This window comes from Mastomys coucha, unplaced genomic scaffold, assembly GCF_008632895.1.
Source record: "Mastomys coucha isolate ucsf_1 unplaced genomic scaffold, UCSF_Mcou_1 pScaffold13, whole genome shotgun sequence".
Taxonomy (NCBI): Eukaryota; Metazoa; Chordata; class Mammalia; order Rodentia; family Muridae; genus Mastomys; species Mastomys coucha.
This window is the reverse complement of record NW_022196895.1, coordinates 66,836,946-66,862,641: the sequence shown is the minus strand read 5'-3', so window position 1 is coordinate 66,862,641 and position 25,696 is coordinate 66,836,946. Positions and strand designations below refer to the sequence as shown.

Genomic DNA, 25,696 nt, shown 5'->3' with positions numbered 1-25,696 from the left:
GAGGGAAGGAGGGAGGGAGCTAAGGAGAAAGGTAGGGAGGGAGGGAGGGAGGGAGGGAGAGCAAGGGACATTCTTGAAAAGAACTTACTGCAAGTGTCACTCTCACATAAGAACTCTGGGTTTACTATCATTGTTTTGCTTGTGTGCACAGACTGACTGGCTCTATTCTATAATTAATCGTAGGAAACGGCTGTCCTCCTCATGTTAGTCTATGTTAGTCTCAATAGAACAATTCCCCTGTTGAGGCCCGAGGACTCTGTAGGGAAGACAGGCTCCACTTCTGTTCTGATTTGTTTTGTTCTATTTTGCTGTGATATGTTTTGTTTTCCTGTGGTTTGGGGCGAAAAAGAACAGTTGCTGCTAACCCAGCAACGTTTACAAGGAAGTAAAAGGCTCCATTCCGATTGTTTTAAAAACCAGATCTCTTACCTTTCAACTTTCACATTCACTCAGACTTGCAAATTCTCCCAGAAACCAGATGAACAGGCCAGTGGGTCACCCAGATAAATGTCACAAAGAAAAGGTAAATAAGACAATACACCAAATACACACCACTACATTCTTTGTTTTCTTACAAATGTATATTGCTGTTTTGATCCTTCCACAGAGCTGTTCCTCGAGTTTAGAACGTATTTTTAAATTACATTTAAGAAAAGACTGCTCTGTTAAAAAAAAATGTGGCAAGATATAATCGTTCTGGTAATGATTACTAAATTTTATTAAACATAAGAAAATATAGCCATTTATGTGTATGAAGATCCACTTGCAAGAAATTTATTCTCTTTCTCTCTCTCTCTCTCTCTCTCTCTCTCTCTCTCTCTCTCTCTCTCTCACACACACACACACACACACAGCATACAAACACAAACACATAGATATATAGACTGAGGAGAGAGTGGGAGATGTATAATAAATATAACCTATGGTCAAGACATATTACTTAAACATACTATGTTTAAGTAGACATAGTTATAGTCATCAAATTTTGAAATTAACAATGAGATTTGCATAGGAAGGTAATTATAGAGAAGACTGTAACCAGTTTCTGAGTTTCACTTGTAAGGACACATGAGTGAAGTATATTTATTAAACCTAAACCCTGGGGAATTCAGGAGAAAGAGAGCCATGGCCATTTTAACTGTTGTGAGTTTTCTCTACCTGAAGAGTTTGGTGGCAGCTTTGCTTGTCTCTTGGTGGCAAAAGTAGGACACATAAACTCAGCCTAAAAATCCAAATATCATGGGAGATCTAGTTCCCAACCACAGGGGGTTAGGACTCAAGTTTGTCTTGGAAAATGCAATTTTGGAATGTCTATTAGATATTCAAGGCAAGGTACCAACCAGAGAGCATTTATGGATAATTGCACGTGGTATTTAAAACCTTCAGATTTATTACTTCAACCTGTAGATAAATTGTCCTAAGAATATGAGTCACAGACTGAGCCTTTGTCTATTCTAGCACTAGACATCCAGAGGGTCAAGACTCAGAAAGCAACTTAGAAGTAAGTGTCTTAATTGAAGTCATCCTATAAGCAGACACTCAGTCCAGTTTTAAAGGAGCAGTCATTTGTTTATGATGATCTCTGTACACACTAGTAGGAAGGACAGCACCAGAGATTGGAAATGGAGGCAAGTCATAAAAAAAAAACCAAACACATCTTCAGTGTGTGTGGTTTTATGTGGAGGCCCTTAATCCACTTGGACTAGAGCTTTGTACAAGGAGATAGGAATGGATCGATTTGCATTCTTCTACATGCTAACCACCACTTGAGCCAACACCATTTGTAGAAAATGGTATCTTATTTCCACTGGATTGCTTTAGCTCCTTTGTCAAAGATCAGGTAACCATAGATGTGTAGGTTCATTTCTGGGTTTTCAATTCTATTCCATAAATCCACCTGCCTGAGAGTGGGTAAGAGCCTCAAGAACATGAGCACAGGGAAAAAATTCCTGAACAGAATACCAATAGCTTATGCTCTAAGATCAAGAATTGACAAATGGGAACTCATAAAATTACAAAGCTTCTGTAAGGCAAAAGACACTGTCAATAGGACAAAATGGCAACCAACAAATTGGGAAAAGATCGTTACCAATCTTATATCTGATAGAGGGCTAATATCCAATGTATACAAAGAATTCAAGAAGGTAGACTTCAAAGAAGCAAATAACCCTATTTAAAAAATGGGGCACAAAGCTAAACAAAGAATTCTCAACTGATGAATACCAAATGGCTGAGAAGCACCTAAAGAAATATTCATTCTTAATCATCAGGGAAATACAAGTCAAAACAACCCTGAGATTCTACCTCACACCAGTCAGAATGGCTGAGAACAAAAACTCAAGTGACATCAGATACTGGAGATGTTGTGGAGAAAGAGGAACATTCCTACATTGCTGGTGGGAATGCAAGCTGGTACAAGCACTCTGGAAATCAGTTTGGTGGTTCCTCCAGAAATTGGACATAGTACTACCAGAGGACCCAGCTATACTACTCCTGGGCATATACCCAGAAGATGCTCCAACATGTAATAAGGACACATGCTCCACTATGTTCTTAGCAGCCTTATTTATAATAGTCAGAAACTGGAAACAACCCAGATGTCCCTCAGAAGAGGGATGGATACAGAAAATGTGGTACATCTACACAATGGAGTACTACTCAGCTACTAAAAATAATGAATTTATGAAATTCTTAGGGAAGTGGATGGACCTGGAGAATATCATCCTGAGTGAGGTAACCCATCACAAAAAAGCACACATGGTATGCATTCTCTGATAAGTGGATATTAGCCTAGAAGATCAGAATTCACAAAGTAACAACTACAAACCATAAGAAACTCAAGAAGTAGGAAGCCCCAAATGAAGATACTTTGTTCCTTCTTAAAAGGGAGAACAAAACATGCATGGAAGGAGTTGCAGAGACAAACTGTGGAGCAGAGACTGAAGGAAGGACAATCCAGAGGCTATTCTACCTGGGAATCCCTCCCATATTCAATCATCAACTTCAGACACTATTGTGGATGCCAGCAAGTGCTAGCTGACAGGAGCATGATATAGCTGTCTCCTGAGAGGCTCTGACAGTGCCCAACTAATACAGAAGTAGAGACTCAAGCCATCTATTGAACTGAGCATAGTGTCCCCAATGAAGGAGCTAGAGAAAGGACCCAAGGAGCTGAAGGGTTTGAAGCCCCTTAGGACAAACAACAATATGAACTAACTAGTATCCTCAGAGCTCCCAGGGACTAAACCACCAACCAAAGAGTATACATGATGGGACTAATGGCTCCAGCAGCGTATGTACAGCAGAGGATGGCCTAGTCAGTCATCAATGGGAATAGAGGCCCTTGGTCCTGTGAAGGTTCTATGCCCCAGTGAAGGGAATGCCAGGGCCAGGAAGCAGAAGAGAATGGGTTGGTGAGCAGGGAATGAGGGAGGGATCAGGGGTTTGTTCTTGTTGTTTTTGTTTGTTTGTTTGTTTGTTGTTTTTAGGGGAAACTGGGAAAGGAGAAATCATATGACATGTAAATAAAGGAAATATCTAATAAAAAAAACCTACATCTTTAGCATGGTTATTACTACAGAGCAGAAACTTGTCCTACTGGAAAACTGTCAGATCATGGAGATTGTCTGCTTTAAGATTATCCCTAGAAAGTAAAGGCAAGCCAGGGAGTTATACTTCAATTACAGTCAGACATTTACATATTATTTAAAATGTATTCCTAGAAAATTTCATATATGCATATAATATATATAGGTCATAACAACCCTCAACCTATTCCCATTCTCTTCTACATCCATCAACACAGCCCCATCCAGTTTCATGTCTTTTTTTTTCTGTCTTTTAATATAACTCACTCAGAACAGTTGTGCTCCACACATGCACATGGTGTGGGGCCAGTCACTAGGACATGGGCAGCCAACTGATGAATGGAACCCTAAAGAAAAATAACTCTCCCTCCCTCAACTGCCAAAAGTTCCCTATCTAGACACAGCTCTCCAATTCAAAGACCTCCAACGAATCAATTGTGTTGCTAGACCTGTTTCACGTATTTCTTTTTGAAAAATTTTCTTCACTATTTCAAAAGTAAGTGTAGTTCCTTTTTTTTTTTTTTTTTGAATTCTTGAGGGCATGCAGAAGAAACAGGGGAAAGATTTATCTGCTAGAAAATAAATAGGTGGGCAAGATTTATTCATCAATTCACCTTCATGTGCATAACCTTTTGTGACTTTACCACAGAAAAGACCTCAGACAGCAAGAACTCTGTGAAAAATGTCTTTGGCACAAATACTTAGCATGCATTACTGAAGTAGGCCTTGTAGGTATCTCAGAAAACATACTTGATATTCCTTCATTGCCATTTGGGCTTACTGGGCATTACTTCAAAATAACTCTACCTCTCAAGAAGGTAGCAGCAGATATTTTAATATGAGACATTTTCTTTGAAGTTATTTTTGTCATGAAAAAAGAATCATGTCTGATGATTGATGAGAATGAGTGTTTCCTCAGATTGTAAGAGTCTTTGAAAAGCAGAAGAGGAAAAGGAAAACTGAAAAGTAAATTAACTGTCATAAGGAAAGTGTTGTCACTTCAGATTTAATAATCGAATTATGGAAAGGTAAACACCAGGTAATCATGAATATATAGATATGTAAAAAAAAAAGACTACTGCGTAATATCAGAAATATGTAACTAGAACTCTGAGAGCTGAAAAAAATGGAACATCCCACGATGACCATGATAATCTCCAAGAAACCAATCAATTCTATACACACAGTCTGCTCTCAGCAGCCCATTAGATCTATGCGGTGAGAAACCCCTAAGTTGAGGACAGTGTTCCATTTTAGTTTTACTCAGTGATGCTATGCAGAGATTATTTTCTTATGCTTCACTTTATTTCAGTGCTTTAACTTGGACGAGGCTCTGCGTGTTGTTGGTGTGTTCCTTCTAACTGATCTCCTCCGTGGACAAAGATTTTCTGATTATCTTCTGTTTCACATGAAAAAAAAAATCTACTCTCAGTTTCTCAGCCTCCACAGGAATCATTCAAGAATGCGTAGCACAAAGAATCATCCCTCAACTTCATCCTTGTGTCTCTACTCTAATGTACATCAGCGGAGTGATGACATGCAGGGTCATATTTCATCAGCACATGTCTCTCTCCTAATGTATTGGGCTCCATGCCATCACTTTTAGACTGACACAAAATTCCTGGTGAGTGAAAACTCATAAATAATATTACAATTAAAAATAAAAGATTACTTATGGAGTAGCAAGTATATTTAGATATGACTTTTAAATGGCAGGTGCATGACATTTTTCAGATCCCAGATAGATCTATCATGTGGGCCAGAAAGGGAGTGAGCACATGCCTTCTTTTTTAAACTGCTCTGGCTGCTCCTGGTTCTTTCAGAAGCAAACAAATCATCAGTGTGACAGTCTTCCATCCAGATTTGTTGGACATGGAAGTGTGCTGAACTTGCACTTTTTGAGATGATAAACACGTTTCCGTTTTTTAACCTTCTCGGAGTGTCCAGATGGACATGTAATAATTTCTCTTTGTTTACTGTAGTTTCCTATTCCTCTATCTTATTCATTTTGTATGTCCACTCTCTGAACCAGGATAAACTGAAGCATGAGAAACAGCATCAGAGAACTGGGGGAGGGGCAGTTCTGCTTCATCCCAGCCCTAATTACCATCACTCAAATTCTACCAAAGATGGCACAATAATATAAGATGGTGATCCAGAATGTCACAGGCCATTTATGGAAAAAAAGAAAAGAAAAAAAGGTCAGAGACTAGTAGACCAGGGACTACAAAACTCATGGAAAGCAACACAAACTCAATGGTTTGGTTATTTAACATATGTTTTAAACATCTGTTTGTTACAAAAAAAAAAAAAATCCTGTTCCCATAACTAAAATCACAAACTATAAAGAGCCAGACAATATTATGTAAATATGCATCTAATTTTAAGTTACTAATAAAATTTAAGCAATTTCTCCTTTAACTGTAACTACTCTAGATATTTTCTTGATACATTACTACAACCCATTTCAAGTGCCTTGTTAGGCACATGGGGGGTAGAATATTTCAGCAGCAATTCATTTTCAAATATTGAAAGAGATCAAATTAATTTCAATAAGTTGTTATTTCAGCATAAAAACAATACTTTAATTTTTATATGCAACCAACATAATTTACAATCTTCCAAACTATAAGCAGAGCTACCCATGGTGCTAGCTGGTAGGACACTTGGCTAGGACATGCACTAGGCCTTTGTTTCATTCCCCAGCACTGCATAGACATCCAAATCAACCCTGGCCTCTTCTCTTCTCAGTCGTATTTGACTCTCAACATCCTACTGCTCTTCCTTGAATCAGCTCTATTCTGATCCTTGCTTCCCTATACCCCATACCAATTGTAGGACTCCATGAGCCCAAGTACCCGACTCCCTTCTCTGAGACCTGAGGTTTAGAACTCCTGTCCTGTGCATATCTGCCCCTAGTTGGCTCTGACCTCATTCCTTTGTCCATGACTTCTATGTCCCTGAACCCCTGGTCTGCATAAACAAGTGACTAATTTCTGTCATGTCCTCAGTTGTCATGGGCTAAGGCTCCCCCTTTAAGTTCATTCTTATAAAACCAACAAATTAAAATTAGACTCACTTATAAGTGGATATTCGTAATAAAGCACAGGCTAACCACATCGTAGTCAACAGACCCCAAAAAGACAAATAACAAGGAGAGTCCAAAGGAGGATGGTTGAATCTTCATCAGAAGGGGAAACAAAATAGATATCAGAGGTAGATGGAGGGAAGGAACTAGAAAGGAGAGGGATGGGGAATCGAGTAGGTTTGGGTGGGTAGATATGTGGAGAACAGGAGAAACAATGGAAATCTGCGGTGAATGGGAGCAATTTCTAGGATGTGCCAGAGATCTGGGAGGAGGGAGACCCCTGGGGGCCTATGGAGGCGAGTCTAGCTGAGACTTGTAACAGTAGAGGATATGGATCCTGAAGTGGCCAATTTCTGTAGCCAGGAATTACTCATAGTGGAGGGATAAGGACACCAACCCACCCACAAAACTTTCAACCCAAAATGTGTCCTGCCTACAAGATGTGCAGAGACAAAGATAGAGCAGAGATGAAGGAGGTGGCCAAGTAGTGACAGCCCCGCATTGAGACCCATCCAATGGGCAAGAACCAGCCCCTGATACTATCAATGATACTCTGTTAGGTTTGCAGACAGGAGCCTAGCTGAATTGTCTTCTAAGAGGCTCCTACCCAGCCAGCAATGGAAAGAGATGCAGAGACTCATACCCAAACTTTAGATCAAGCTCGGGGAGTCTTATGGAAAAGTTGAGGGACAGTTTGAGGGACTTGAAGAGGATAGGGGCTCCATAGGAAGACCAACAGAGTCAATTACCCTGGACGTTTAGGGTCCCCCAGAGACTGAACTACCAACCAAAGAGTGAACATAGGATGGATCAAGGCCCCATGCACATATGTAGCAGATGTGCAGCTTGGTCTTCCTGAGGGATCCCCAACCACTGGAGTGGGTGCTATGCTTGAACCTGTGGTCTGACTTTCTGAGGATCCTATACCCCTAACTGGATTGCCTTGTCTGGCTTCAGTGGGAGAGGATGAGCCCAGTACTGCAGTGACTTGATGTGTCTGGGGGTGGGTGGGTAGTAGTGTAGAAGGGATAAGGAGGGAGAAATGGGGGGAGGATCTGCATGAGGGGGGGTACTGGGCACTGTAGATTTTGCTCTAGAAAAAGTATTATCACCTGATGCCTGCCTGCATGATCCAGAAATACTTTGCTTGTGGGCTAAATCTTAAGGAAAGATTTAAAAGCGAAACTGTAATGCCCAAGACCTACCGTTGCCTTCCAGAGCTGAAGTTGACAGGTTATCTCACTAAAGGAATAGACTTACCTCAGAGCAAGAGCAGTTTGAATAAGTCTTGCTTTCCTCTGGAATGTAGCTACATGAGAACAGGGAAAAGCATGTCTTTGTCTCGCAGGAAAGAAAAGGCCGCTAACACATTGAGTATGAATATTTAGTTGTTGGAAAGGCTCTGAAAGCCTAGGAGCCTGAGCTATTTTCCTACACCTTGGCTATAACTTGAAACAATGTCAAGAGGACTGATGGCTCTCTCTCAGATGATAAAGGGACAGAGCTGAAACTGTCTCTGTGAATGTCATCAAGGAGATGAAATGCACATGAGCTCAGGTCTGCCGTGCTACAGAGATGCTCTCTCATGTAATTCACTATTGAAAGCCTGGCCATCATTATTGCCAAACAGGAGCAATTGTAAGAACTAAAGAGAACTTGGCAGATTTTGAGGTCATTGCCCCTACTGCTCAAAACTAGAAAAGAAAATAAGAAAGAAAGCCCAAAGCAAGAATGCTCAATTCATACATTAATTGTACAATCATAGTTCATGTATGGTTTGCACATACCACAGGTGTAAATGTATTATATAAGCCACAGTCTTTACGTGGACTGTGAAGACTGAATGACTCAAGAGGAATGCATATAATGGAGCTGAAAGGCTTGAATAAGAAACCACAAAATTTGAACACATTTGACAAAGAGACTCTAGCTGTGGTAAGCAGATGCTCATTTACAATCGGATAAGGAAAGAACGTGAATATTTCTTTAACTATCTTCATCACAGTCTTGCCCCACACCAAAAGAATATGAAAAAGAGTCTGAAATTTCCTTCTGTGCGTGGGGGAGGGGAACCATAGGCTTTCTCTAACTTTCAGCTTTGCAACTGCTTGAATTACAGGCATGCAGTACCGTGTCCAGATTAACAAGTCCTTTCTGCACACAGTTTCCTTCCAAGATAAAAGGTGGGGTAAATACATTCCATTGTTCTAGCACATCCCAGAGAAGATGGGCAGTTCTTTGTGACCCTGGTCACATGTGGCTATCAAGCAATTGTAATACAGGCCACTTGACATGAATATGTTGTAGTGACAACACACAGAAGTTCAAAGACTTCCTGAGGGAAAGAAATTTTGTGTAAAAAATGCAAGGGTTTTAATAAGCCAAGTCAAATAAAATAAAAAATAATGAATTTTATTTCCTCCTATTTTAATGTAGCTACTGTAAAATTTTAATTCCAGTTTTAATTGTGTTGCATTTCTATTAAACAACTCTGCTTTGAGGGATTATTAGAGTAAGTGAGGTTATCAAGTTAGTGTAAACACAGAGAGAGTTATTAACATGCTGGTATTGATTTGGTCTTTACAGTGAAGCAAAAGCATGAAACATGAAACAGAATACTCCCTGCTACACTCAGGTGCTCCACAGTTTGGTAGAACAGTGTGCAGAACTTTTCCTGGTCCTAAAAGAACATAATCTGAAGTACTAGTTTAAAACCTTTTATACAGTTAGATATTGTAATTCTGTGTCATTGAATTTAATACCATGTGTGAGTGTTGGGTGCGTGGATGTACATGTGTGCGTGTGCACGTGTACCCTCCTAGGAGTGAATATGGGCATGACCATGAAACATGTGCACGTATGAAGAATGAGTGTTGGGTGCATGGGTGTGCATGTGTGCATGTGCACGTGTGCCTTCCTAGGAGTGAACATGGGCATGACCACGAACATTTGCATGTGTGAAGATCAAAGGCCAAGCTCATCTTAGTCTGCTCCTTCCCCTTTGTTTGAGGCAGACTTTCTCTGGTGTTTTCCTATGTACACCATACCAGCTAGCTCCTGGAATTCTCTTCCTTCTACATCCTATCTTCCCATAAGAGCTTTGGGATGTTACGTGTCCAGCCTTTCCAGGACCCTGAAGGTCTGAACTCAGGTCTTCACACTTGAGCATCAAACACTTCTAGCAACCAAGCTATCTCCCTAGCTCCCCAATACCTCTCTTACAGGAATTCATTTGAGTATCTTTGATCTTTCATCTTATTAATTGATTCGTATGATATTTTAAAAAACTATTGGAATCTTGGAAATAGGAATTTTGCCAAAGAAAGCTTTTTATTGTGGAACAAAATGTATAGTTTTATATCCTAGAAATAGAGACTTATTAATTTCATTTCTATTTAATAAAAGCCAGTAGTGAAGACTAAAAACATTTCTATCCAAAGGAAAACTCTATCTAAATAACTTTAAATGTTAGTTCTATAAATACATTCATTTTCCATAAAATGTGGACACTGGAAACAGTTGGACATGACCAGCTTCAAGGTTATATAATTTGGGAAGAGCTTGGATTAAGATCTGGGGAGTAGTAGCCTCTATTGCACTGAGGGCCACTTGGGTCTTACTGCATGAATATGTATGAGCAGTAGGGCCTGGAGTTAATACCAATAGGGAAGTGATACTAACATGGAAGTGTAGTTACATTCCAGTGTGACTGCTCTTTCCCAGCTCACCACTCATTTCACCAAAGGATTAAAAAAAACTAAAGCAAAAGTCCTGTCTATAGAGTGGAAGGGTATGCTGCTCCCCACTGAAGTGGTGAATATTCTTCCCATAAACAACTGTGTATAATCATATAAACATATCAGAATACATAATCATCCCAATACATATACATAATACAAATACATCAGATAGATAAATGTTTCAGAAGGCCAGTTGATTCCCCTTACACAAAATCTGGCAACATCACAATCAGAGAAACTTCTGGAACATCACATGAACACTTCAATATTACAAGATATCTCCAGAGAAGGGTTTGCAATAAATCTTTCAGTCTTTCCCTAATTCAACAACAGGGGTCAGCTGCTTTTGTCCATTTGTTGGGTGCAACTATATGCCTCTGATTCCTTCAGCTGCTTGTTGGATCTTCTTGAGTGTGGTCACACTAGGTCCCATGTTTGTGAACACTCCATAGCCTCAGTAATACTGTAAGGCCTTGGGTCCTCCCCTTAAGCTGGATCCCTCTTTGGGTATGTCACTGGACCTTCTTTTCCTCAGACTCCTCTCCATTTCCATCGCTATAATTCTTTCAGACAGGAATAATTATGGGTCAGAGTTGTGACTGTGGGATGGCCCCCTCCCTCATTTGATGCCCTGTCTTCCTGCTGGAGGTAGGCTCTCTCCCTACTGTAGGGCATTTCATCTAAGGCCCCTTCCTTTGAGTCCCGAAAGTCTCTCACTACCCAGGTCTCTGGTGCATTATGGAGGGTGCCCCCAACCAGGCCATCTTCCTACCCTGTCACTGTGCCTTCTTTAAACTTCCTCCTTGCCCACATCCTAAGCAAGAATAGACATTGTACCAAAACTCAAGATGTCCAAAGCTGTGAGAAAGTCTCATCTTCAGGTTGGCACAGTGCTGTCCAGAGCCAGTGACCTTCATCTTTGCTTTTTAAATTATACACTCAGGCAAATGTCAGAGCCACTGAGGGATAGCCACTGTTTATTGATAGGGAAACCAAGTTCCCATTTTTCAGTCTTGATCCCTTCATTGAATTATTGAGGAACCATTTTTTATTAGAAGCCTTCACTGTTTGATTTTTTATTAGATATTTTCTTTATTTACATTTTAAATGATATCTCCTTTCCCCATTTTCCCTCCAGAAAAAAAAAAAAAAGCTGCTGCTCCCTTCCCCCTATCCCTGCTCACCAACCCACCCTTTTCTAATTTCTGGCCCTGGCATTCCCCTACACCAGGGCATAGAACCTTCACAGGGCCAAGGGCCTCTCCTCCCATTGATGACAGAATAGGCCATTCTCTGCTACATATGCAGCTGGATCCATGAGTCCCACAATGTGTACTCTTTGATTGGTGGTGTAGTCCTTGGGAGCTCTGAGGGTACTAGTTAGCTCATATTGTTGTTCACATTGTTTGATTTCTTTGTGTTGATTTTCATCCTCTGTCTATAAGTAGATAGCTGCCCTTAATTTTTCTACCTTTCGAAGTATAGCAAGAAACTCTCCATAAAGGTTTGTTGTTATCTAGCATTCTGTCCACTTCTCCATGCTCCCAAATATACAAAGAGACTCTTGTCCTGTTCCTGTGTTCTACCTAAACATATTTATCCCAATCACAAGAGAAATTAGGTTTCACCTGCCTAAAATTCATTTCAAACAACAATGTTGATGAACTTCAGTACATGACTTATGGTTTAGATTGTACGTGACTCACACACAGAAGGAAGCAAAGCCTAGAGCACTTCAAACACAGTCCAGGCAAGAAGACTTCATCCCATCCCCTTGTATCTGTATAGTTTGTCCACCTCTTGACTCTCCACCATCCCTAAATCACTTCCCCAAAGGGGGAATCAACTCGACCACCTGTTGCTCCATCTTGGATTATACTGAACTACCATCTGTGGATTTTTCCTGATGCCATTGTCATAAAGTTAAGGATCCAGTGCAACTGTGCTGTGAATATTCATGATTCAAACCTTTATTCAAAACCTCGGTTAAACTGAATTGCACCCGTGGTTCCCATCACTCCGAGGGAATGCTACACTCAACATACTGGGAATGTTACACTACATCGTGTCAGCACAGTTCTGCCAATGCTTCTCGTAAAAGAGAAGAATACAGGCCACATCCACACAGCAATGTAGGTCAACCCTTCAGGTATTGTTCTCAGTAGATATTTAGGCAGAATTCACATTACTGAAATAGTCCAGTAATCCAATAATTTAGAAACCTAAGGAAATAAAGCATGTATCAGTGCCGGTGCTATCCAAAGGAAATGCCTCATGTTGACGGAGATTATTTCTCTTCAGTTCCTATGCATAATGGTCCTTGTGACTAGAGACTGTCAATGGTACACATACAAACTGACTTCTGACATGTCTGACATTCTGAGACTAAGAGCCTTTGTCATTGATACCACATGGATACACATAAACATTCTACATTTGACTTTGCATTTGCCAGAGCTGACTACAGGGGATATTATACCCATAATTCTGTCTGCCTCATTTTAACCACTTTACAGCCCTAGCTTATGTTTCTCATATCATTATTGCTAGAAGGCTTTTCTCCTGTATCATATAAAATCTACACTATGTCCATTTAAACTTCTTGTATTGCAAGTATCTTTTCATGATCTTCCCCCCTACCCTGAAGAGAGTTGCAACTGAAATGAGATTTCATCAGGATCCTAGCGGGTAATGTCCTACAGTGGGGAAACAAAATCAAGGCTCTCCTGAGAGAGCCGTGGAATCACACTGTGCACACAATGGTCAAATCCACCTGGAAAATGGCCAGCCTGAAGTTCAGAATGAAGCTCTAGGAAAAAGGACAGCTCAAATGGACCTGTATCCACCACATGATTGGCATTCATTAAATGCTATATGTGTTAGTGTCTGACACTCTAAAAAAATCTCACCATGGTGCAAGCTGGAAGGAAAAGTTTGTCAGAGTGATGTAAATAAAGCTGGTCGGGTCTGAGCAATGGCTGTGCAAAGGTCAAACTAAGCATATCCGCACTGCTTCTGATTAACCAGACAAGTTAATACAAGCTCATGACTCCCCCTTCCTAACAGAGATTTTGACATGACAAGGAGAGTGTCATTTATTATACTGCCTTCAGATAAATCCACTCAAATGTACCTAATTACAGGATATGCTCTGTTCAAGGCGCTTCATCAGCAAAGCTCCGTGAAGAAAACCATCAGTAAGTGGTCGAAATGTGACAGGTACACTATCTTCAAGTAAAGAAGCATCCACTAATGGCATTTCACACAACCATGAATCTACTCCTCAAGCTTTTGATCAAGCACCAAAATTATGTGAAGTCAAGAGGGTAACAAGGGAAATAAGACACCCTATCCCATGCTGTGTCCTTTCATTCCATGGGTAAATACATCTGGGGTTTAGAATCTGGTTGCTGATGCCTACACGTGGTTTCGCCACCCCAGTTACAGCTATAAATAAACACAGAGGTAGACATAGAGGGGAAGAGAATCCAAACGCGTTCCAAGTAGAGAATTATATCCTGTGATGTTTTCATTTACTCCTTTCTTTTCTCCAGTCACCATGGGTGAAGTTTGTGAACCTAATGATAATTGTGTGTCTTCCTGAGATAAGTGTGATTTAGAAGACAGCAGGAAGTGGTCCAAAGAACTTCACATACAATGAAGTGATAGGGGACAAGCGAAGTCTGAGGAGCAGTGCTCAGAACTGTCTTAAGGAGAATGGACGCTAAAGAGAAAATTGTGTCTTCCGTGCCCTAGGGCATCTCTGTGAAGTTTTTCTGCTTGCCACTGGACACCAGAACACAGCTGTAACTACATCTTCCTCAATCTAGTAACTCATGAACACAAAAGCAATGCAGCAGTTTTTATCTCCTGCACAGAATTGTCATGAAAGAGCCCTCCATGTTGTGAAACACATCATAGAAAGCACCATGGGAAACTAAGGCACAGATCAAAAGAATACCACTAAATAAGTAGCAGTTATGTACAAGCCAGATATCCATGAGTTGATTGCAAGGGAAGCATAAATGAAGACAAGCAAGGTAGCTCTCAGGGTGGTGGTAAATTTAATGACCAGGAACCATCTGAAAGTTGAAGGTGGAGGTCAGTCGATGAGGAGCAAGCAATTAGACTATAGGTCCAATGTACCATTCTGATGTAACAATAGAAAATGCAGCATCGCCTTTGGCTGTGCCTAGGGTACTTGCTCCCACTACACTTAGGAGAGTCCACTTTTGTGAATTCATGCCAGGGCTCCAGGGAGGCCACTCCATTTGCAGGAAAAAACAAAACAAAACAAAAAAAAAAACAAAAAATAAAAAACCTCAGAATAACTTCTTTTTTCTATCTGTTTATTTTTGCATCCAAGTCCTCAAACTCACCCTTCAAATGCCTCCAGATGACTGAGTCACAAACACTCTTGTCAGCATACTTGACATTAAGTAGATTGATTGCATCGGGATGGAAATCAGCCGAATGATGACTGATGATATGTTCCCTGCTCTGGAGGGGGCAGGGAATCTGCTGTGTTCTGTGCAGGCTTTCAAAGACAAAACTAGTTATGTTTCTCCCCACCATCTTCCCTTTCCCCAGAAGGAATGTATGATGACCCACTTGACAGCCAATGCTGCCAATGAATTCACACTGAGTCACACTATAATTATACTTCCCTTTTGATTAGAATTATTCTACTTCAAATCTCAAAAGCTCCCCAGATGTATCATAACTTTGTGGCAATAGATCACTTCTCATATTGTTTAATCAAGTATTTACTAAGAATCTGTTTTGTGCTCATGCTGAGAAATAGATTTAGACAATAATCTCTGATTTTAGGAATTCCATAATTTGTCTAGCAGGAGCAAGTACATATGAATGAACTAATTTATAAGTGCTAAAGATAACAGTATATAAAACAATGTTAGTAGGAAAATATTAGCAGACATAATTAAGCCATAAGATTCATAATACTTCATAAGCTTTTAATGGAAAGGTAGGTAAAATAAAGAACAAAATGATCAGGCAGCTCATATTTCATCAGAAACACATGAAAGACTTTATGAGAGAGGAGATGTGATTTTAAAATCCTGTGGTGCATATGTGAACCCTGATTCAAAGCTTCTCTAAGAGCTGGGACTAGGTCTATTTGACCCTATGCTTCCCCTATATTGAGGCCACCCATGGGTATGGGTGACCACAGACAACTACTACTGTGTGACCTTAGCACTTAGATTTTATAGCTTATTAAAATTGTATGATTCACTTTAATGTGCAGTGGATGAAGATTTGAAATTGTGGGTAGGAAACTTCTCATATTTTTCTAATGCCCATTCTACATGAAAAGACCATTTACAGCATCCAGCTAGTACATTTTTGTTTAAATCCATTAACAATCTTTTTGTGGCTTTATTTGTCAGATTACTATCCTTGGCTAATTTCTATCTCCCACTTTAAGAGAAAGATAGAAACATTGTTATTACTCAGACTTCCATAAATCTTTAGAACTAATTTGTATGGAAACAATATTGATCCTCTTGCCACAGTGGCTAGAAACTAATTTGTATTTAATGTTGGTTACATCATTACTCATGGTGCTGTACTATCTATGAATACAGACTTCATACAAGTCTCAGGTTATTACTGTGTCTCATTGAAGATGAACTCAAATTCAAATCTTACCCAATGTATATAGGAAATGTATATAACTCATTACCCATTCCTGCTGAACTTACAGTTAAAAAAAAAAAAAACCTGACAGGTTGATTTTAGAACAGTACATCCTTCAATCATGTTTTCTTGTATTGTCCATGAAAAAAAATCAATACATCATCCCCACCTTCCAAAGGCCAGCATTGAACATATGCATGAAGGGAAAGAGTAGTCCATCCATACACATAAAACTGTATTCCTTGTCCAGCATCACATGAGATTGCTCATGTCACCTCACAGGTAAGAAGCAATTAAGAGATAACATGTTATCTAGTAGAAAATAATAATGTCAAAATCCCCAGGTAGTAATGGAGAAAAGAGGTGTCATCATGGAACAACTTGACATTGCACAAAGATGGAGAAGAATCCGAGATAACTATCGTAGAACCAGTGCTGTGCAACTACTGTCTTTGCCCCTCCCACCACCATTAGTCAGGTGCTAAAAATGTATCTGCCCCTTGCTGGGAACTTGTTAGGAAATATACACAGCCACATGCATGCACACACACACACACACATACACACAGTGGGGTATTCACAAGGCTCAAACCAAAAGTTCATCTATGGAGCCATTGTGTCCAATGTGAGGAAGCATCATTTAAAACTACCACCTGTCTAAAAGGCTTACCTGAAGCAGGTTCATAGTATTCTAAATGGGCTTGCAGATGCAGTTATCTTCAGTCTCAGGAAAACACACCTTATACAGATCAATATAGTATTGTTGGCCAAAAGCACTATTAAGGTCCAGAAGACTAACAGTACATTGGATAAGAATGGTCCTTCTAGTAACCAGACCCCCCCACAACGAACTCTGAGCTCAGAGTTCTTATATTAATGGCAATGTAGGTTCTAGCCTATCCTACACCCAGGAGGAAGACTTAACAAGACTCTCCTTAGCAAACTCTGAGGACCAGAGTTCTGGGTAAGAACCTTCCTTTCTCAACTTTGGAAAATGTTTAACATATGATTAATATACATTGAAACCTTAGCATATAATTCATGGTAAACTTTAAAGCACAAAGAATTAAATCAAGTGTCAAACAACTCTTGTACGATGTAGTCTAGGGAAAGTGAGACCTGCTTTCTTCCTTCCTCCACACTCTCCACCTAAGTAGACTTACACCCCCACCCCACATACTGAGTCCGAACACAGATGCTACTGACCATTGTACCACCTCTGCCTTCCCATCCTTGTGGAAACTAATCAGCGCTACACAAAATTCTAATTTTATCCAACTGAGCATAGGGATGATGCAGGATTTGTGGCTCACACAATTGTGAGCACTTTCTTTAAGAAAGACAATTTTAAACTATCAAAATAAAAAATTAAGTAGGAAAGTGAATATTCATTCATAATGAGAAAAGTCAAAACATAAACAGTTTGAAAAGCTGATATACAACTTCACACATGGCCAAACTTACTATTCATAGCATTCCTTGATGGGTCTATTTCCTAACAGTACAAGAATTATGAAAATTCCATTTGTTCACTCCTCATTTAAAATAAAATATATGATGAGTACCCAATTATATACTTGGCATTTTCAATTACTCCCGGGAAAGGAAACTTCTGGACTGACAAACTGTTGATAAGAGCCCAATGCTCTGCTTACAGCAATCTCACACAGCTATTAGCCAGCACCAGCCTCTCAGATCCGCACCTCTGCTTCCGCTGGCCACATACTTTTTATCCAAACCATGATGTGACTTCCGGACATTCACTTCTTTGTGAAGTGTATTTGGCTGAATATACACCAAGGAAGAGCATTGGTAATAATGTTGGTCGATCTTCCACTAGGAAGGATATAATATAACTAGATATATGAAATTGTAGTCCACCTACTGGACTACAGCCCACTAAACTCAAATTCCTTATATGTTTCTCTTAACATGATTCAAATTCCCATGCCTATACTAATCCACCTAACATGAAAATAACATTAAGTGAAACAGTCATAAATATAACTCATTCAAGTCAACATAATGAATTTTATAAAACCATATCAGCCATATTCACACATTGCCAAAGCTTGTCTCTGCATATTGGGCTACAGTTGAGTGTCACATAATGTTTTGGCCAATAAAAAATCATGTGTATAATGAACCCATAAGATTAGACCAGAGTTGAAATTTTTCAGTCACCTAGTGATTCAGATCCACCATAACATCATAGCATGATGCCGAGGTCACATGCTGGGGTGATGCCAGCACAGACAAACCTCTGGAACTTCAAGTCATGTCTAACTACAGCACATGGCACTCACTAAATTACATACTTAGTGATTTTAATAAACAGCTATGTTGCTGCTAGTTTACACTCTGTACATAAACCACACAGCAGCCTCAGACATCTGTTACTTAGCCTGCCTCCTCATTGCATCAAGAGGCCACACAGAGGAGATGACTGATACTATCTCGGTGTGTGTAAGTACACTATGATGCTGGGATAATGGCTGGGACCACCTAAAGTGCACTTACAGAATGCCATCATCAACTGAGAAGTAACTCTAGTCCCAAAGAGCAATCCTCCCCCACCCCCTGCAACTTCAGCTCCTTTCACTTGATTCGAGAGGTACCTACCTCTGCCACTAAGATAGTCTTTTAGAATAAAGACAATGATGGCATGAAACTGTATAGTTCTAGATCCACAAACTGATAGAAAATGCTAAAGGTTAAGGATGGTATGATGTCAAACATATCCACATCTATCATTTATAGTTTTTGATTGTGTACCTACTCACTTTGCCTGAAAAGTCTAGAGTAGAAAGTCATTATCTTTCTAATGCCCATGGTTGAATTTCTGTAAATGGACCATGTTCCAGCGGAAGGCCACACAACCAGAAAATATATGGTTAGTAGAAATTGGGCTTAATGGCTATCCACAAGGAAAGATGACACAATTTTAAGTGGATAGGAAGGAGGAGCAGATCTAAGAGGAGGTGGGGAGTGAAGTGAATATGAATAAACACATTGTACAAAACTTAAAGAACTACCATTTTTAGGATAGCAGGCAGAGACCCAAGTAATTGGTAGAGACATTGGTAGAGTAATTGGCAGCAGAAACCAGAATTCAGTGTGACATCTTCATCAACTCCTTCTTTATGGTATTAGATATTATTTTAAAACACAGACTGCTCTTGCAAAATCTCTATTGCTTCTGAAGAAACACTGCTCATTTGTCTAACGAAACTGTTATGAATTCTCTGTGGCCAAGAAAAGCCAACTTCCTTCTACTCACCCCTTCTAGTCTAAGCAAAGTTATGCTGTTTTACATATAAACCTTCTTGCTCCATCTTTCTGTTTTTATGGTCCTTTGATTTTTGTACTTTAGCCCGGGGTAAGTCATACTACAACAGTGTTAGCAGGCATCTATGTGTGTTTCCCATAGTCATCCACTTCTCAAATGCTAAAGCTGACGACATGCTTTTGAAAGAGTTAACTCCATCAGTGGAAGATGCTTGAGCCTAAATTTTCCCACTTTATTTCCAAAAATCCATCCAGAAGATAATGAAAATAGAAGTAATAGTTTGCACTGGAACAAAGAGGCACACAAAATCCCAGATGGCAATGGTTCATGCTACCAGAAGCTACTGCCAGCTATCCCTCAGGAAGCCTCAGAAGAGACAGTTCCAGAAAAGACACAGAAGAACATGAGGTACGGGACCCGCTGCCATTGGTGTAAAGTAAATAAGAGGAGAATGAAAGACAATAGTTTCTACACAGGCCCAGGACAAACTCTTCTATGGAAGAGAGGGAACCATTTTGAGGTGTGCTATCTGTGTTTCCGGGCAGTTGTGACAGTCATAGATCCCAGTGAAATAAGACACCAGGAGAAAAATCATCCTGAATAAGGTAAAATTTAAAAAGACTAAAACAATAAGGCTGGCAGGGGTGTTGTATGAAATTTAACTATCATCAAAACAAGAGAAGAGAGAGACGCTGATTGGAAGCACGGCCTTCTGTGTCCTCCCTTTGCTATCTTGGTAAGGTTTTCCCCATAAATACCTATCCAGGAAAGCTCAACACACCTGGGTACAGGGAAGAAAACTCAAACATGCCAAGAGCTCATGCACAGAGAAAAATATATGTAAAGAAGAAGCAAGCTTATGTCATATGTGCTGAGAACTTAAATTTTCTAAAAGTAATTTAACTTAGAATCTTAAAAAAAGAAAGAAGGATACTGTGAAAGACACATTTGAGACATAGGAAGTGAAAACATTATATATATATATATAATATATATTATATATATATATACATATATATATATACATATTCCTAAAACAAAAATACCATGTATCAGGCATAAAAATAGAGTTCATACATAGGAATAAAGTATCTGAAAAAAGAAAGCCCATTGGTTTTGACAGCACATGTATTTTAAAGCTCAATAAGACTTCCATGGAATAAAAAAAAACAAAAAAACAAAAAAACAGACAATCAGGCGGTGGTGGCACACACCTTTAATTCAAGCACTTGGGAGGCAGAGGCAGGTGGGTTTCTGAGTTCGAGGCCAGCCTGGTCTAGAGTGAGTTCCAGGACAGCCAGGGCTACCCAGAGAAACCCTGTCTAAAAAAAACAAAAAAACAAAAAACCAAACAAACAAAAACAAACAGACAATCTATATGTTGAAAATGCACACTAGAATTTACCTACCAACAAAGTAATATTTGACTAGTGATGTCAATATTCATGTTGCCTGACACCAGGCTATAATACCAAATGGCATTCAGCACAAGATCTATAAAATGGCTAAGAAACAAAACTGATACGGCATCAATGTTCTAAATTAATGCTCACATCCATAGACAGTTACCATGCAGCCTTAATCAGAGGAACTACTCCTTGCAGTGAAAGGTAATGATTACAGAAACCAAAGGCTGCACCAAGTCCCAAGAATTACCGATGGCTAAGTGCTTTGCCATAAACAAAATGTGTATAAATATGTATTCTATCCCCTCTAAGGCTTGGTGAACACTGTGGAAGAGGAAGTAAAACGAAAGGGTTGCAATGGGCATTCCTCAACCAGTACATTCTACTAGGCAACACATTCTTATTGTAATTATAAACTTTCAATGAATAAAAATGACTGCACAAAGTCTGCTCATGAAATCTAGGCCTGGATGGAAGAGGAGCCCACGGAGTCTTTACTTGATAGATCCAGGTAAAAGAGTGGGGTCATTATTTTCTGCTAATGATATTAAGATCTAGTGGAAGGTCACACAGAGGGCCATTTTGTGAGCTCACAAAACAAAAAATGAAAGCCACAAATATGGGAAGGAACAGGGCAGGGAGGAGAGAGAATGGATGAGAGTGAAGGAGATGAGAGGGAGTAAAGGGAGAGAATAAGCAGAGTCACATACATCTCTGAAACTGTAAAAGAACTACATCTTTTTTAAAAAAAAAATTGAAAAGAGAACAGAAAAAAGTATTAACTGAGTCATATATGTATATAATGTATACACACACACACAAACAGACACATGTATATGTATCACAAACTAATTTTTAGCTTCAATTTAAATCCAGAATTTTTTTAAAACAACTACTGCAGAATTTTAAATATAAACCAGCAAATAGATTGTGGGCAAAATTTTAGCAAAAAATTTAACTTAAAGTAATTTATTTAAGTGCAAAACTAAATCAAAGCATGAAGTTGGGAAAGTAGGTCATTGAAAAACACTGAAAATGTGAGAGTCATGTGGTTTGGAAAAGTTTGAATGGAGGGTAGAGAGGAGATAAATAAGTTTACAGCTTGGTTCTTCTCCACCTGACAGCAATCAGGTGGTATAAATCAGAGTAATTAAAAAGGAGATGGGAGACTATGAATATTTTATCATGAAGAGGTAAACACTAAACTCGAAACATTTGGTTGACTAAAATTAGATGACATAAAAGAATAATCATAGCCAAAAAAGAGGACAGTGCATACAAGCTGAAGCACAGATCACAGCAGAGAAACAACTGAATTTCTTTAAAACATCGGTCATGATATTAAATTATATTTACAATCATTTGTTTATGCCCAGAACAAAAAAATGTCACATTTGAAAGGCAAAAAGGTAACTATTGTATAAAATTTTTCCATTTATGAACTACAAGCTCATAGAATTATTGAATATTTTGTCATGTTGATAAAAGTCAATGATCATAATGTGTCTATGGTAGTTTGGGTATGTTTGGCCCCCATAGACTCGTGTGTTTGAATGATTGGTTCATAGGGAGTGGCAATATTAGGGGTGTGACTTTGTTGGAGTAGGTGTGGCCCTACTAGAGTATGTCACTGTGAAGGCAGACTTTAAGGTCCCATATATTTGCTCAAGCTATGCCCAGTGTGGAAGCCAGTCTCCTCCTGGCTGCCCTCAGATCAGGATGTAGAACTCTCAGCTCTCCCTATGTCTGTCTGGACACTGCCATGCTTCACATCATGAGAATAACAGACTAAAGCCCTGAAACTGTTCGCCAGCTCCAAATACATGTTGTCCCTTATAAGAGTTGCTTTGGTCATAATGTCCCTTTACAGCAATAGAATCCAGACTAAGACAGTGCCTACTTAACAGTGAGATTTTGAAAGTAGGTAACAGCAAAAAAAGTCAACATTTGTGCTATCGATAAGAGAAATACACCAAAAAAAAAAAAGTTATTCAGAAATTAAAATTTTGGCATAAGGAAAGATATTTCAAGAAAACCTAAGGGTAAATTTATAATATGAATCCTATGGATTGTAGAGTATTGACATAAAAGTACCAAATTTAATGATAGTAGTGAGTTGAATCCAATCCATGATATTTACAAAAAATATATATTAGCATTCACTATCGTTGTGGCTGTGGGAAAATAACTCTTGAATAGGGTTGGTAGTCAAAACATACAGTCCAATATGATAAGCAACAATGGAAGGGCAACATCAACCAAACCCATAGAGCCCACAATCATGCTCCTCTTCCAACTTTACCCACCAGAGACCACTGCACATTAGTACATTTTTGTTCTGTCCCTGAAACTGCCCTGTGTCAGTAGATCTGTGTTGCGATCTCACCTGATTCAGTAAATGGGAGTCACAGAGAGATGTAAGGAAAGAAAATCCACAGTATCCATTCCAACTTCCAGCAGTCTCCTCATCTACTCAAGATTACAGCTTCCATATTTGCAGCCTGATTCAGTGACTCCTGAAAGGCAGTGGTATTTATAAAGAGTGGCTGATCGCATTGGGTTTATAGTCAGAAAGCAGAAATAAGTATCAATGCTTAGCTAGCTCTCTCCTTTTTCCTTTGATCCCAGTCCATGCAATGGGGCCACCTACATCCAAACTGTGCTTTTCCCCCTGAAACTTCTCTGAAAACACCCTCACAAACATACCCAGAACTGTGTCTCCTAGGTGGCCCCAAACCCAGTCAAGTTGACAACGAAGATTAACCATCACATAATCATGGCCACCCAAGAAACCATCTCCAAATCAAATTCTGAGGCTCAAAATAACTGTGATTTGGTGGTAAGGCAATTTTTGTAGTCTTTCTGTTAGTATATTTTGGAATCATACATGTCACTATAGCGGCTGTGCCTCCTCACTGCATTAGAAGATCAATGATAGCGTTATTGATGTATCTGGCAATTGATGTTGCTAGGGCATTGTTCTCCTCTGTGTTCTCTTTCTCCAGCTTCATGATCAAGAGCATAGCCACCTCAATGCTCTAAGAGATTAAAAGCAAAAGTAGCAGGACCCTTAAGGCTAACTCAGTGGAGTTTACAATGATGTCATCTACACTGTAGTTAATGAGTGAAAGTAATTGATGCACCAACCAAACTTGACCTACATGAAGATAAAAAACATCAACTCATTAAAAGGCAACCACAGTGTGATATTGTAAAGAAGAATTAATCTTGACTTAATTAACCATTGCTGCAACAATCAACCATAGTGGTTCCATATATGAAATTAAGTAGAATCATAAAATAGAAAAAAAGAAAAAGAGTTCTTATGTATTTTGGATATTAACATTTTCTCGGATGAATAGGTAGGTGGTAAAGATCTTTTACTGTTCTGTAGGCTGCCATTTTGTCTGAATGATGGAGTCCTTTGCCACATGGAAGCTTCTCAATGTCACGATGTCCCATTCATTAATTGTTTATCTTGTGCTTATGTTAACAATGTTTTGTTCAAGTCTTTTCCTAGCCCTATGAGGCTATTCCCTACTTTGTCTTCTATCAGGTTCAGTTTTATCTATCAGCATCTAGTTTCATGCTGAGGTCTTTGATACAATTGAAAGTTAATTTTTTTCTACCGAGTGATAAATATGAATTTATTTAGATGGAAACAAGTACATAGATGCACAGCCAGACAATATGCAGAGTGAAGGACTTTAGAACACTTAGACCTTCTAAGCACAACAGAACCAATACATGGGGCTGGAGAGATGGCTCAATGGTTAAGAGCACTGACTCCTCTTCTAAAGGTTCGGAGTTCAAATCCCAGCAACTACATGGTTGCTCAAAACCACCCGTAATAATATCTGACACCCACTTCTGGTGCATCTGAAGACAACTACAGTGTACTTTCATATAATAATAAATAAATCTTTAAAAGAAAAAAAAGAAACAATACACACGTGAACTCACAGACACTGTGGAAGCTTGCACAGGACCTACATGGGTCTGAGCCAGATGGAGTCCTACAGCTGAAAGCAGAAGTGGACTCATATCCCTCATCGTTAACCCAGAAGCTATCTCCAAATGATAAAACACTTATAAATGAAAGTTTAGCTTTTTCTAAGAGTTTCACTGTGGGCTGCATTCCCAGCTATAGACACCTGAAAGAAAAAAATTCAATAGCATCTTTGAAGCTTCCTTGTTTAATAAGGTCATATCAGGGCTTTTAAATTGTTTTTATGTTCTTTCATTTTTGTTTTAATATTTCTCTTGCCCTATCTTCCTTGCCCCCTCCTTACATTCATGGTGATTCTGTATATGTTACAGCTTCCAATTGTATGTTTTATGGGACTTCTGAATGTGAGAATGAGTGGACCTGTCCATTTATATACATTTCTTGTATCTTTTCTTGGGTTTTTTTCATTCTGTTTATTTGTTTTGTCCTATTCTGATTTGCTGTTTTTTTATCAAAACATATTTATTTATTTATTTATTTAAGTTTTATTGCATTATGATGAGAAAAGTTACATGATTTCAGTTTATCTGATTTTGTTAACATTTAAAAACATTTTTATTAGATATTTTCTTTATTTGCATGTAAATTTCTTCTTTCCCAGTTTCCCCTCCAAAAAACAAAGAAACAAACAAGAACAACAAAAACAAACCCCTGTTGCCTCCCCCATCCCCATGCCTGCCACCCCATACTCTCCCACTTATTGGCCCTGGAATTCCCCTACACTGGGGCACAGAACCTTCATAGGGCCGAGATCCTCTCCTCCTATTGATGATTGAATTTGCAATCCTCTACTATACACATGCTGCAAGAACAATCAGACCCCTCCATGTGCAGTCCTAGGTTGGTGATTGAGACCCTGGGAACTCTGAGGGTACTAGTTAGTTCATATTGTTGTTCGTCCTAAGGGGCTGCAAAC

General features: G+C 39.2%; 2 long non-coding RNA genes across 2 annotated transcripts in view; one reads left to right on the top strand and one right to left on the bottom strand.

Moving 5' to 3' along the window:
• Positions 1–3,928, bottom strand: part of LOC116087714 — a 13,781-nt gene extending 9,853 nt beyond the window's left edge. The window contains exon 1 of the long non-coding RNA XR_004117579.1: positions 3,855–3,928. This is a non-coding gene — a long non-coding RNA (uncharacterized LOC116087714). The remainder of the gene's footprint in view (positions 1–3,854) is intronic.
• LOC116087716 lies at positions 3,902–5,276 on the top strand. Its single transcript, XR_004117580.1, has 2 exons — positions 3,902–4,083; positions 4,900–5,276. It is a non-coding gene; the product is annotated as an uncharacterized LOC116087716 (long non-coding RNA).
• Positions 5,277–25,696: the final 20,420 nt, after the last annotated feature.